General features: G+C 52.1%; 1 protein-coding gene across 3 annotated transcripts in view; it reads right to left on the reverse strand.

Moving 5' to 3' along the window:
- The window catches only part of RHBDF1 (rhomboid 5 homolog 1), a 36,314-nt gene extending 27,137 nt beyond the window's left edge, over positions 1-9,177 (reverse strand). For all 3 annotated transcript variants that reach the window (XM_082064725.1, XM_082064724.1, XM_082064723.1), the window contains exon 1: positions 9,047-9,177. The gene's annotated coding sequence lies outside the window, so the exon portion shown is untranslated. The remainder of the gene's footprint in view (positions 1-9,046) is intronic.
- Between the last annotated feature and the right edge of the window lie 3,060 nt (positions 9,178-12,237).

Here is a 12,237-nt window from a genome sequence, read left to right on the forward strand (position 1 = left end):
AAGGAACTGGAAAAGGATCTACACACTTGAGCAGGACCATAGAAAAGCAACACACAAGCACCAGCACAGAGCTGTGCCAGCAGGAACCCTCCAAGGTGGGGTGAATGCTATGGGGAAGGTCTTTAACTTCTGTGGCTACCCAAACAACCAAGGCAGTGCTGAGGGATCTCACCATGAACCACTTTATTTAATTAGCTGAGAAATACCAGTGGAAATTTCCTGGCTCGGAAGAGGCCAGGCAGACCCCTAGACAGGAAATGGGAAGCTACATTAGAAGAAACCCAAGGGTTTGGATTTCATGCAAAGCCTTGTAGAATGACAGCGGTATGCAAGAGGCACACAGAGTGCAAAGCTTCAACTGGGACCCGTGGAACTTGGAGAAGGCTCAGCTATATACAGAACCTGAGGGTTTAAAATAATAGCTAATAAAAACATCTGCCAGGGAAGTCTGAATGTATGTGAGCCAATCTCATTATCAGGATGGCAGATCTGGGGTCCCTCTGAGCAACTGATTTTCTTGATTTTCAGGAAAAGATGTGGGTCATGATGGCAACAACCATAAATGAGCTCCTACCGGAACGCCAGCATTACAAGCTTTCCAAGCAGCTTTGCATGGGATTTGGAAGGTATCCAGGTCTGGTACCCTCATACAGAAGGGAGAGGAAAAACAAGGAGCTCAAGAAAACTCTTCTGATTCCTGTTAGTCCCCAGATCTGTAGTTGAACTTCTGCAAACACAGGTTAAAAGATGACCCCCAGCTGCAGCCTGCAAACACTCACACAGGAGACAGACCTTGATCTTCAAGGCACTTTTTGTTGCAGCAGACAAAAGGCAGAATAGTAACAAGAACACAGCAGCTAAGGTTCAAAATGCTATGAAGGCGTCAGAGCCACTTGAAAGAGACGCAAGCCAGGAGAAGCAGCAGCGCCCCCAGCCCTCTGTGCTGCCCCCTCCTCGTGCTGGCACCAGCATCCCCGCAGCTGCCGGGTGATCCACGCTGGGAACCGACCCACATGAGCTCAGCAAAGAAAACGGTTTGTTCCAGCCCAAGCTCTTCCCTGATCCAAGTCACCACATGGCTCCACGAGCACTTGTGCCAGCAGAAGGAAAGGGGAAGACACAGGAACAACAAGAGCAGCTGGAGCCAGATGACTGGACTGCTGCTCAAGGCAGCACAGTTTAAAGCAATCATAAAAACCTGGCCACTTGTAGCACTGCGGGAAGCTAACAATTATCACAAGGGAGGTGGCGAGTTCTGCATCTCTTGAGGCTTAAATAATCTGCTGAGAAGTGCCCTCCATGCAGGTGTTGAGTGCATGAGGAATAAAATACTACTTTATCACCAGAGGCAGAGTGAATTTTTGCCGGGGTCACTGGATAGGAAGACATCCAAACCATCCACAGACTTCTCCAGAGCTGACGGCCAAGCACCACGCACGGGCAGCTTCCATAGTAGGGTTCCCAGAGTCTCCTCTGCTCACCTGTGGTCTGTGGCACCCACAAAACAACCAGGTGGTCAGGAGCCAAGCAGAGCGGCCTGGGCAGAGGGGCTACCTGTCCCACCTCCCAAGGACGCGTGACCCAGATGACAGAAGCAGGGTCACAGCACGAGCCAGCACATCTGTGCCCCAGAGCCCACGCAGGGCCCGGGCGATGAGCAATGAGCATCCAGTTCCACCTTCTAGACTGAACTCAGTACAGAGCCATCTACAACCTACCTAGACACCAGCAAGGGGAACAGGCTGAGCAGAAAACATCATCAACAAAGAAGGGGAGCAGTGGGAAACCTTCTGCAGCACTTTGTCATCTTCACCCAGTTTGTGTTTCTCAACAAACACAGCCTGCAGCTTTGCACAAACTCCAGCCCGGCACCACATGCAATAGCCACATTTCCAGCAGCCACGTCCTATTGGGACACTCTGGTCACAGCATGTCACTTACAGGCTGCATCTGGGCACAGACTGATGACAACAACAGCTAATAGCTCCAGCGACAGGGGGTGAGAAGCCAGCACTGCCCAGCACTCCCGTTCCTTTTGGAAGCTGGTGGAGTCAGCACTGCCCAGTCCTCCGAAGGAGCTGGTTTCCACCTGGAGATCCATTACCAGCTACCCGATGGCTGACGGATCTCAACATGCCTATGCGGGAAGGCAGGGTACTACCGCTGGTCCAGTGCCACAGTGAACGTAGCCAGAACGGATAACAAGTATAATCGCATTAACAACTCAAATATTAACAATTGCAATTATAAAAAGCTGACTGCCAGCACTGGAAGCATACCCAGAAGAAGGATCATCTCCACAAGCCTTGTTCTTGCACCTTTTCAAAGGTAACACAGCTGCCCGCTGGGTGAGGAGTGGGCAGAGCCCTTCGCTCCGGAGTGCCCAGCAAAGCGCGGTGGTCTCAGCACTCTGCCCGGGTCTGTGTGTGCTACAGCTCCTCGTTAACAAAGAAGCAGGAAAGAGTGATCACAGAAGCTATTTCAGTACACGTTTAACTCATCACAACAGCCCAATGGGGCTCCAGAAAACCCTGTTCTGGATTTATTTTCATTACTAGTATAAGAGATGTGCAGTGAAGTACTGCCTGACCCACAGGTACCACAGACACACTTGTTGCCTCAATTCTACAGCAAGGTAAGGTTCACAAAAATGCTTTTATCAGTACAGCCAGGACCCCACATTAGAAAACAAAAGCCAGAAACGACGAAATCCCACCACTGTATTTTAACAAAGGTATCATTTTTCATTTAAATTCTGCATTTTTAAGTTATTTTTCTGCTAGCTCTCATATTCATCACAAGTCCCATGAGGGTTCAGAACACAAGGAAAGTTAGGAACACAGCACTGGTAGGACAACCATGAACATTGGTTCTGGTTGCTTTTGAAATAGCTGCTACCTGTCGCCCACCTCAAAAGCAATTCTCTTGGTAACGCCTCTTAGTGATTGCCACATTGTTCATTTAGAAATTATGACATCAATAAACAATTGATGGAAAAGCAACTGCCAAAACTAGCAACCTCACCTAAAAAGATCACAATACCCAAAGCAAAAATTATGCTAGACCAAAAGCCACCCAACCTCTATGGCAAAGACTCTCTGTACTAAAAGCAGCTAAGAATCACTGTTTTTTGTACTATATTAAATGCCTTACTGGCAAATGAGATCAAAACTGCCGCAAATGACAACATTTCCTATGGAAAGTTACATAAAACCACACTGAATAGCAATCTAAAAAAAAAAAATCTGAGAGGAAATAACAATAACAAACACTGGAGCCACCAGAAGACAGACGTTATATTCAGGAAGGATGGAAGCCGCAGCATCTGAGCCATTCAGGCTGCCTTTCTTTGCACGTTCCTCCGAAATGCAGACTGTGCTCGCTCACCGTCACGCACCTGCTTTCTCCAAAGCGACCATACTTCTGTTCACCTGGATCCACGTGAGAGAACAAACCTGCACCCACCAGCAGTGCCCGCAGCAACGAGGCCCAGTGGAGATCCTTCAAAAGAACAAGTGCGCAGCCGAGGACTCGGAGCAGGGCTGGTTCGGCTGGAGCTGCTCTTCCTAAGCACGAGCTCATTTAGCCAGGCCCACAGGAGAGCTGACCTGCTGCTCTGATGCTCTAATTCCTGGTCTTGCTGGTGCTCAAGAGCCAGCCACACGCATCTCCTGCTTTGTCTAACGGGAAAGGAGTTGCAAGAAAAGCTCGTCCTGCTCTGCAGGTTGTGTGTGCACATGTGTATGTCCACGTGTGTCCAATGTACCAACTCATTTATAACACATATAAAAATAATCATAATTCTAACTTTGTTTTAGGAAAAAAAACCCACAAAACTAAGTGAGCCATACTTGTTCAATCTGAGTAAATGGCACATTCTCTCTCACTGTTGTCCTTGAAATTACAGTCCCAGAGCAGTCAGAGAAAAGGAAGGTTACACTCACACTTTTTGGCAAAACAACTCCCTGCCCGCTCTCTTCTACAGTTCACTTTAAAGCACAAGGCTTTGAATTCAAGTGACAGAGAAACAAACCTCCCATGTGCTGTTTGCTACAGGGCAATAACTCCTGAAATACAGAAGCTGCATTTGTCAACCCAGCCGTCTGAGCTCTCAAGATTTTAAAATTCAAGCTGTTATAACTTCCACTGAGTCAAAGCCAAGTAAGTGCCAGACGTGTAGAACAGTAAAAACGGCATCCTGCGCAGCTTCAGGATGACCTCATATGGATTGTTTCTTTTTAAAGAAAAAAGAAAAACCTTCAAAGCAGGGATTGCTGCTGACCAGCAGAGCAAGGGGCTGTGTCTCTCAGCGGAGTGGAAACAGGAAAGGGAGGAGGTGGCAAAGGTAGGCTTTCCAGAAAAGGCAAGATCAGGCATGTCTTGATATCTCTTCTCCCCCTGGGAAGGCTGTCCCGTGCCAAGGAAGTTTTGCAATAATACTTCTTAGTTCACTGAGAAGAAATTACATTTCCTTTAATAATCACTGTGTTTTAGAGATGCTCTCATTACCAAGGCAAGGTCTGTTTGTTGCTGAAGGCCCCACAATTTGAGAATATATCCGCTGCTCAAGACAATATCAGGATAGTTTAACATTTCTATGGTATGCAAAAAGTAGCTTTAATTAAATTTGAAACAAATGTTTTATCTACATAGTTGAAGAGTGCACCCAAAGGAAATTTCAGCAAGAACAAACCTTATGTCAGTGTGACATTTGCTGTCTCTGCAGCAAACAGAGCACACAACCAATGAAACTATACCTTTAGTGGATTTAATAGCTAAGGTTAACACGAAGAATAAGCTCTTCACCTTCACCAAGTAGAAAACGGCCACCACTTGCTATTCAAAAAGATTTGACCATAGTTTGGACGATCTGTTCAAAAACTCAGCTACTAATTTGCTCATTGTGGCATCGTCCACATATTTAAACACACATTAAAAAACCCCACTTCCTCATTCCTACGGCAGCAAGGACTGAAACAGTAAGTGTGAGAGATGTGATTGTAAATCAGCTTCAACCGATCCTGGACAGCAGCTGGATGAGCAGCACCTAAAAAAGGAAAAAGCAATCGGAAACCCCTGAAGTTTAATTAACAAGGACATGACAAGATGCAATCTTGGCACAGCCACAACTTCCACCGTTCCCTGTGGAAACCTCAGTCTCTTGGGGCTGCCTCTCGACCTTCCCAACAGCACAGCCAAGGCTGTGAAAACAGAGAGGCTGGCAGGGCAGCTCTGCCCACCCCGCGCTGTGGTGAGGGTCTCCACGACTCCGTGCAAGCAGGCTGGGATGACAAGAGCACACTCCCCACACCAAATCAGCCTGAGGTTCTTCAGGGACACAGGAACACGGCTGCCAGCATGACCATGGGAAACGCTGTCTAATAGATCCATTTCCTTCCAAGGTTAAATCTTGCCCATTGCCTCCCTAATCTCCTGGGACTAATAGCTGCAGGGCTGGGACCGTCCCTTCTAAATATTTTTTCTATTACTTGCATGGTGGGCGCTGACCTCAGCAGGGAGTCACTGGACACTAGCACAGTAAACAATGGGTCCTGATGTCCATTCTGTTCAATTGGTTCCTCTGCTAGTTCTGAATGAGGCAAAAAATAAACAAACAAACAAAACCACAATCAACCACAAAGCTAAAGAACCCCCAGCACTGGGAAGACAAGTACCTGTGTGACCTTGGACACCAGGCGTCCCCTCCTCTGAAGGAAGAAACCACCTTCACTCTACTTTCCAGCAGCAGCACTGGGACATTCTACCCCCGACCCAGACACAAGTCCCACTAAATTCAGGTTGCAGCACCCACAGTGCACATTGAGATGTTGTCACACTCTCAGCAGAGAGGATGCAATGCAGCTCTCCAGGCAGCACATACATTCTGCGGGTTGCTTAAAAATATAACAGGTACATACCCAGCAGCAGGGAGGCAACTTTACAATAACAGTCTGAGATTTGCACATTTCATGCCTGTTTTATTCCAAGTAGATGATGATAAAGTTAGTCTTGGAGCCCAGCACCTCTCCAGCTGGAAAGAAAGGAAACTAATTCACATCTGAGCTCATGGAAAATGTTAAGGGAGGAACCCATCCTCAAGTTTTAAGTATTTTCTACTGAAACAGGCCATATACCAGTGACAGGCAGGTGGCTGCAAGAACTGCAATTCATAGAAGTGTCGTGTTTGGTCACAATTAATGCTGAACTGTTGGGATTCCAAAGCCTCCAGAGATAACTAAGGAAGAAAGGCAGGAACCACAAGGGAAGAATCTTATCGAAGACTGGATAAAAGCTCCAGAGGTACAGAGAGAGAAAGGTCAGGATCTTCAGCTCACAGCCAGTCCCACTGAGCAGGCCCCAGCAGTACAACAGGGTGCTCTGCCAACCTTTTTGCAAGAGGAAACCTTTTGGAAGAGGAAACCAACCCAGGACTCCTGGTCATGTTGCCTATCTCAGGCCTTCAGCACTAATCAGGCTGTGATTGCACTGCAGAGAGATCTGACACACTGAATGGAATAAAATCTTTACTAATTATATCTGAGCACGTGGGCTGTGTGCCCAGAATAAACTGTCCTATCACGCCACACTCAGCAGACCCTGCCCCTGTCAGGGGAACGTGCTGGGACTTGCTGGCTACTCTCCGGGGCTGGATTCCAGAGGAACAGGACTGATGACCCCAAAAAGAATTCCTGTTCCTGCCTCGAGACCTCGCTCAGCTGCAGCCTCTTGCAGTCCCTGCCACAAAAGTGAAACGAGCTGTCTGCCAAGTCTGGTGACGAGGTGCTGGCCCTCTCCAAGGGACATAACTCCTGACTGAGGTGACATGTCAGGGCCACGCGCTCTCAGCACCAAGCCACAGGGAGGACAAGCGTGCAGGAGAAGAGGTGCCTGCTCTGCAGGCGAGCAGCGCTCTCTGTATCCAAACCTCGTCACCCTGGTGGAAGCCTACCCAGCACACAGCAAGACATTCCAGAGACCAGGGCCAGCCCGTGGCTTTCCCCAGAACCTGAAAAGCCAGTTTGTAGGCAGATCTCTTGCAAGTGTATTGTTACAAAAAAAAAAAAAAGAAAAAAAAAAGACTGTCATGGGAAGTCCCAGAGCTGAATTACTTTTGTGGGAGTTGCTTTTACGCTGCACGGCATTAACCTCCTTTCATGGGAACACACAGAAGCAGGCACACCGCTGACCACACGTGAGAGCCGCTGCCTCCCGGGGGGCTCAGCACCGATGAGTGCAGAGATCATAAAGAAGCTCGTTCCCTGTTCCAAATCCACAGCACCTCTGGGAGGGTGCCAGCTCAGGAGTGGCACAGGCTCCCCACAAGCCTGCACGCAGACAGTGGAGACCTGGGCTCCCCAGCCATAGCCACGAGGATCTACGGACAGGAGAGGGATGCGGCAGGAGGGAGGGATGATAGCTGTTATCAGAGCAACAGAAGGTTAAAGAGAAGGCAGACAAGCTTGCAGGCACACAAAGCCTTTCATAAAGTCCTTTTAACAGTCAAAACTTGAAGAAAGGAAGCATCTAAAAGTTCATCTGTTTCTTCCGACTATATCAACTGATCTAACACGAGTTATCACCTCCTCCTTGTGCCGCCAAGGTAGAAGAGCTGGAAAGCAATATATATATCCCTGCACTGGAGTGGAGATCCAATTCTCCTTCCAAGGGTCTGCTCTCCAGCTTGTCCCAAGTGGGCCCCTTTTATCCCTGCGGTCACAGCACAAAGGCAGCTACTTGTTTTTGCTGCTCTATCAGCGTTACTGCAGTTAACACCCTGTGCTTCTTCCTCGTCCCATGCTTCATTCAGAAGTGCCTCCAGCTTTGCTGCCTTGTCCCTTCCCATTACGTGTGACTGTTTTTTCCTTCACTATAGAATGTACAGCTTTCTTCCTAGAGGAAATCAGCAGCCATGGGGACAAAAACAGGAAGAAAGGAAACAACTTCCTGCTGGTTCCAAGACCCAGCCTGGAGACATCCCTGACCAACACTGTGCACCTCACCACGGAGCCAACCTGCATGAGAATCAGCAGCCAGAACCAAGTCGTGCACTTGGACAAGCACCGGACAAAACTCATTTGCGCTGCTGCTCACCTCTCCTGAGTTATATGCACGAAAAGTACTAGTCAAAATATGCATAAGGGTCACTTCAGCACCACAGGGCGAGATATGTGTGTGTGCTACAATGGAGAGAAGGACGGGTCACTCTCTGAGGAGCCCAAAAGGACTGTGCACTGAGGGTGCAACCCTGCAAAAGCTTTACTGGGGGCTGCTGTGATCCCCTGCTTCGTGCCAGCAGTGCACGGTGTGAAAACTCTGTGCAAGGACTCGATGCAGAGGAAAACCAACCTGAACATATAAAAAGCGCTGTGCTTGCCACCAGATCAGCTCACAAAGTGGCTGCCAAAACACCGGTCGGTGCCAGCATCAGGGGAAGGGCGGGTGGGAACGCGTGGCAGGTGATGGGGCCTTTCAGCTCCAGCGTGGACTTGGATCAGCTGAAACAAGTCACGAACGTGCGCCTTCAACTATGGCCCCGAGCCCCAGATCAGCCAGCTCCCGGGCAACACGGACCCCGAGGGCAGATCACACAGGTCCAGCGCTGCTGCTTCTGCCTGTCACTGACAGGGCCGAGCTGGGGCTGAGGCACCGAAGGCCGCCCCCGCCTCACCTCACCTCCCGGGGCAGGCGACGGTGCCCATTTTCTGAGAGCTCCTCCCTGCTGACAGCGGTCGGGGCCGCCACCTGCCCGCGGCTCGGCGGCCGCCACCTCGGGGCGCCGGCCTTGTCCTGCGCCCCGCCGAGAGCCGCTCCCTGCCCGGCTGAGGCGGCGCGGTCCGGGGAGGCAACGGCCCCTCAGCCCGCGGGGCTGCCCCTCTCGGCCGGGCCGCCAGCAGGGGGCTGCCGAGCCGCGGCTGAGCCGGCCGGGCCGCGGACGGGACGGAGCCCGCAACTCACGTGTGCGCCGTGCCCCGGGGCAGAGCCGCCCGGCCCCGCGGAGCGCCCCCCCCCGCCCCTTAGCCCCCTCTGGCCCCGCGTCCGCACTCACCGTGCAGGCGGGTGAAGCGCAGCGGCGACCCACCGCTCGGCTCGGGCCGCCCCCCAGTGCGGCTTAAGGAACCGGCGCCGCCGAGCTCGGCCCGCGGAGGGAGCGGAGACTCCTCCCCCGTGCCAGGGGCCGGCCGGCCGGGCACGCCATTCACAGCCGCGGCATGCAAATGGGAGATGGGAACCGGGCCGGGCTCGGCGGCGTGAGTCCCGCCGAGGAAGTGCCAGCGCCCGAGGCCGCGGGACGACGCATCTCGCAGCCGCCGCCCTGACTCACGGTGCAGGAATGCGCCGCGCCGGGCGGAAGCCACCGGCCCTCCCGCGGCCCCCGCAGCGCGGCCCCCGTGGCCCCGGCCTGGAGCCCCCGCCTCCCCGCCGAGCTTTTGGGGTCCGCTTCGGGGGTGGGCATCACCCTTCGGGCGTGCAGCCGCCGAACCGCAGCCGAGCCGCGGTGACAGTGTTCAGCTCCAGGTCCCGTTAGCCCCGGGCCCGCCGGGCGCTCCCGCGGCTGCTGGGAACGGCGGCAGCGGTGCCTGGGGAGCTGGGCTGAGCCCCGGGCGGGGAGCCCCGGGGCCGGAGCCGCTCTCGGCACTGCGGACGGACAAGCTCAGCGCAGGGACGGGCACAGCTGAGCTGCCAGGCCCCGGCCGGGCTTTCCCCGGCCCCCTTGCCACCCACAGGGATCCCTCGCAGCTGGGTCTGTCGCGGTTCTGCCCTCACACAGAACAACTAACGCTTGGCTGGGCTGCTCCAAATCACCTCCTTTCTTGCTGTTTTCTTCACTGTCCCTTACCTGCTCCTTGCCCCATTTCCCCCTCCCACTTAGTCCTGTGTTTCCCATCAAGTTCCTCACACCTCCTCCTCCAGCCATGTGGTTAGCGTATCATCCCTTCCCTAAGCTGTTTCTTTCCCCGCAGCTTAAACGTTTTCCCCTTCTCGGATGGCATCCTCCCACCTCTATTGCTCAGCCGTCCTCACTTTTGTCCTGGTATTGCTGCCGAAGATTTCTCCACCCGTCCTCTCCGGAGCATCAGTCAGCATGTATTGCTCACTCAGAGGTTTGCTACAGCTCCAGCAAGGCATGCAGCACACACGTCCCTCTTCAGCGGGTCCCCAAACCACTGCTGCAGATGCTTTTTTATATTAGTAATAACTACTCCTTGCCATCTTACTGCATCTTCCCTGCCAACCTGCACACAAGAGCGATTGAGATGAGCAGGAGAGCCCGTGTCACGGGGGCTGGCCTTCCCTGCAAAGGGTGAGCTCATCGGTAACGCACCCCCCGTGTGTGCCCACACACGGCAACAGCATCCACACTTCAAAGACGAAAACCCTGCTAACTGCAGTGCACCTCGTCAGCTAATGAGGAAACACAGGTCAGCCTCAGCTAGTCCTGGCTGAGGTGGAGACCAAATTGCATGCAGAACCCTGACCGTTCGCAAAGCTCTGCAAAGCTTAACAGGCACAAATTATTTTCAGATGTTTCTACCACAGGAACAAGGAAAAGAAGTGTCCAGTAATGTAAAAGAGCAGAGATGAACTCACAGGGCCTTTCAGCATCTCCCAGGAGGAACGCTCTGGAGCTGGAATAAGACTCTGACCCACCCCTGCTCTTTCTTAGCCTCCTGCCAACAGTACGTGCATTTTGCAAGAAAAACAAAGCTCTATCACTGAAACGTGATTTCTCACTCGTGTACAACACTCCTGCAGACAGCACTGCTAACACCGTCCCACAAGATCTTGTTCCCCCGGCATTTCCTGAGTCTGTGGGGTGGATTCTTTTACCCCACTGCAGGAAGCTGCACTTAGTCAAAATCTACCCTCTTGGTCAAGAATACACCCTCCTTGCTCCTGTCACCACCCAGGGTGTTTCTCCTTCAGTGCAGTGAGTCCTATCAGCCTAAAATACATGGAACATGGTGACTTAAGGCCAGCTTCTGACTGCTTCTCTCTTGAGCACAAGCCAGTGCACAGCAGCAGTTTGGTGTTGAGGATGCACCAGCCCTGGTCCAGAGCAGGTCATCCCCCCCCACAGTTTGCTTTGTTTTCTCCCTCAAGAATGCTTGCAGGGGGAACTTCTGTTGGAAACGTGGCCTCTGAGGACCAGCTAAAGGAGACGTCTCTTTCTGGTGCTTGTTATATTTAATGTGAACATGTGATTACACGCATTTGCTTCATTCTTCTCTGCTGGAAACTGGAATTTCCTCTCTTCTGCTTGAAACCCATAAGAAACTATGATTTTGCAACAAGACGTGGTTGAGACCCAATGAAACAGATATCCGCCAGCGTGTGAAGTGCAGCACCTCTCCCAAACTGCTCCTTCAAAGCCAGGTGAACCACACACCTGCCACTGACAGCCAGGCACCAGTGGGTCTGCACTGGCCAGGAGTGGTGCAGAAGAGCCCACGGGTACTTCACATGTTTGCTCAATATCTCATCTCCATCGGCGCCCCACGGTTCTCCCTCCTGCTTGCACATTTGTACGCAATGCTCCTTGGAGCACCAATCCTGTGTCATCAGGTATTAAATCAGGCTGCAGTGTATATTGATTATACATCTGAGTAGGCAAATGGTGGTGTTGACACGTGCTTATGGCCACCGCTGGACACGTGGCACCGGGGAGCTGTGCAGTGCTCTGAGTCAGCACAGCCCCTTTTCCCTTATCTTGCAGCCTGCGTGCATTGCCTAATAGTTATGTCAGGACAGCTGGGACACACCAGGAGCACAGAGGTCTATTTTTATCTGGATCAAGAGTTATCTAGACAGATTATTTTATTTTGACCTGCTTTGTTCAGGGTTTAGGCCAAGAAAGTATCCGGGAAGCACAGCAGAGAGCATCAGATTGCAGCTTTTGCGGGGCAAGCGGAGCTCCCCTGGCCTTCTGGAAATACACGGGCTTTGCAGTGCCTCCTGTGCTGACACTAAGCGGTGGCTCAGCCCTGGCAGCTGTCCTAGCAAACAGGGAAGAGGTCCAGAAAGGCCTGGGATTTCTTCTGGGGAGGATAAATAACACAGAAACCCAAGTGAAGTCCCATGGAGTTTCAAATGCAGGTGGCCTGGCCAGGAGCCTGAGAGGGAACTGCCAGGAGCAAGAGGACGAGGCTTCCCTTTGGGGAATGCATTTCCAGGGCGGACTGGAGATCACCTGCACCCCACCCCTGGGGAAGCACCAGGTTCCTGGGTACCAGCAGC

The sequence above is a fragment of the Streptopelia decaocto genome (assembly GCF_964273445.1).
Source record: "Streptopelia decaocto genome assembly, chromosome: 13".
NCBI classification, from domain to species: domain Eukaryota; kingdom Metazoa; phylum Chordata; class Aves; order Columbiformes; family Columbidae; genus Streptopelia; species Streptopelia decaocto.